At 52.5% G+C, this 2900-nt stretch overlaps 1 pseudogene; it reads left to right on the plus strand.

Moving 5' to 3' along the window:
* The first annotated feature begins 855 nt into the window (after positions 1 to 855).
* On the plus strand, positions 856 to 2396 carry LOC110293663 (annotated as a pseudogene).
* The last annotated feature ends 504 nt before the right edge of the window (positions 2397 to 2900 follow it).

The following is a 2900-nucleotide window of genomic DNA, read 5'->3' on the forward strand; positions in this document are numbered from 1 at the left end:
CAGAATGGGAGAGAAAACTCGTGCTGACTTACAGAGGGAGGGTTGATGTCCCAAGGAGCAGAGACAGGCACACTTGACCGAAGCCCTCCCTGCGGGGGCTGAGCAAGAGGCCATCTACCCGAAAATGCCCTTTTGGTGAGGGTGACTTTTGAGGGAAGGAACAGGGAGGAGGGGCCTGCCCAGGAGGAGGAGGAGCGCCAACTTCCTGGCTGAGAGGTCCAAGTGCGCCCTGCTCAGCAGAGCTCCTGAGGGGGAGAGGGGCAAGGCCATACTGTCTGTCCCCTCTCTGGAACTCTCTGCCTGTTGGGGCCCAGCTCTCCTCTCTGCCAACTCCACTTCCTTCTTCTCCAGTCGCGTTAGAGAGCTGGAAGGGTCTGGCTGGCCACCCAAAAACACCAAGATGCAAATCAAACAAACGAAAGGAAACCGAACCAAAGGAGACCAAACCAAACCCAGCCCAACCAAACCAAATGCTGCTCTCTGGGCTTTGGAGCCTTCCCGGTTCCCCTAAAACATGTCCCCTGGCCCACCAATTCCGTCTGGGTTCAATTCTCAAGCCGCGATGGGTCGCGTACAGTCCTGTACGCGAAGGGGCCCGGGAGAGAGGCAGGAGACACTCCATGCCGGCCCGGAGTCGCGCGCGGAACCGGGCGAACNGCCTCCGCTGGCGCCCGCTGCTGCCCTCCGGTGGCCCGCGCCNTCTGCTGCAGCTCCTGGCCTCAGAAGTCGCGTCCAGCGCAGCACGGTCAGCGAGCCAGAGCTCGAAGCTCTGAGTGAACTATTAAAGCAGCAAACTCCAGGCTCAATGGCAAGCGCTCCCCCTGCAGGCCAGCCCCGCAAACGTCAGGCTTCAGCATGCTGCCTGTGCATCTATTCCTGGTGGGAGGGGTGATGCTGAGCTGCAGCCCAGCCAGCTCACTTGATTCTGGTAAATCTGGNGGAAATCCATCAACGTAATCCACTATATAAGCAAACTCAAAGACGAAAACCACATGATCATCTGGTTAGATGCTGAGAAAGCATTTGACAAAATCCAACACCCATTCATGAAAAAAGTCTTGGAAAGATCAGGAATTCAAGGCCCATACCTAAACATGATAAAAGCAATCTACAGCAAACCAGAAGCTAACATCAAAGTAAATGGTGAGAAGCTGGAAGCAATCCCATTACAATCAGGGACTAGACAAGGCTACCTACTTTCTCCTTACCTATTCAATATAGTACTTGAAGTCCTAGCCAGAGCAATTCGACAACAAAAGGAGATCAAGGGGATACAAATTGGAAAGGACGAAGTCAAAATATCACTATTTGCAGATGATATGATAGTATATATAGGTGACCCCAAAAACTCCACCAGAGAACTTCTAAACCTGATAAACATCTTCAGTGCAGTAGCTGTACATAAAATTATCTCAAATAAATCAGGCGAGAAACAGAGGTCTTACATTTGATTATACTTACTGCCATTCTGTTCCTGACTGGAAGGGTGATGCTGGGCTGCAGCATAGCCAGGTCAGTAGATAGGAGGACATCTCAGAGCCTGGGCCAACATGAGAGGGAAACCATGGGCTTAGTATGGAGAGCTTAAAAGAGTGTCTGGACACCAGAAACTGGGGGACAGAAGTAATTTCCAGTGTCTCTGGAGGAAGGGGGTTATCATCCAAGTGAAGCAAAAAGACACATCCATTGCTGCACCTGGCTTAAGAAGGAACCTCCAGCTCAGCACAGTCAGTCACTCAGAGCCCAGGAGCTCCAAGTAAACTCTGCACCAATTCCAGGCTCAATGGGAAGGCGCCTCACTCTAAAGCACCATCTGCAGGTGAGCTCCAGAATGATCACGCTTCAGCATGCTGCTTGTGCATCTATTCCTGGTGGGATGGGTGATGCTGAGCTGCAGCCCAGCAAGATCACATGATTCTGATAAATCTGGGAGCCTGCATGATCAGCTACATGAAACCCATCACTCTTTAGCATGACTCCAAAGCATGGTGGCTTATCAGTGCATGAAGGACAGAATCAATTTCCCGTGTCCCTGGAAGGAAGAAACTAACTTCACACATATGACTCTGGAAGAAACCAACATTTATTACACACAGATGCTCAGGCAGGTCCTCTACCTCTTTGGAACAGAGGACAGCAGAGCTGCCTGGCCAGAGAGGGCGCTGGACAAACTCCTAAGTAGCTTGTGGAGTGAGCTGCACCTACTGAAGAGGCCAAGAGAGCAGGGCCAGGCCTGTCCACTGCCTTTTGCCCTGGCCATCCGCACCTACTTCCTAGGCTTCTTCCGCTATCTGAAGGCAAAGGCACACAGCCCTTGCTCCTGGGAGATCGTCAGAGTCCAATTGCAAGGGGACCTTCCGGCGTTCCCACTGTCTGCGAGAAGAGGCCCAAGATGAGGAGAAGCCACGTGCAGGNATCTCTCTGCTCCCGTGACACCACGCCCCCTCTCTCCATTCAAAGCAGACGCACAGATTCGCTTTCAGCACCAACCGGCGTAATGGGTGTGCATCCACAAAGAACATCGAGGTCTTCATGTCTTCCCTGCCTGAAGCCCCGAAGCATCCTACTGTACATCATACACTGCGAAAGACGTTTGAAAGAAAACCTGTGCTCGTGCATTGGAGGTGGCTTCTGAATAAATTGATGATCTCGGGATTCCTTGGGAGGTTTCGATCACAGATGGGGGATGTCCATGGGCCACGGGGGTTGGAAAACCTGCCTTGTTGCAGCAAGGCTCTTTGGCGCTGTTGGGTGTTCGAGCCATTCTCTCTCCTGTCACGGGGCTCTGGGTAGCTTCTTGTAAGCTGGGAACTGCAGACTCTCAGTCTGGAGGGCGAAGGCGACCTAGGCTTTGTTTATTGAGAGGGCCTTAGGAAGGGACTCTTCAGCCCCTGGATGAG

This window comes from Mus caroli, chromosome 4, assembly GCF_900094665.2.
Source record: "Mus caroli chromosome 4, CAROLI_EIJ_v1.1, whole genome shotgun sequence".
Lineage (NCBI taxonomy): Eukaryota > Metazoa > Chordata > Mammalia > Rodentia > Muridae > Mus > Mus caroli.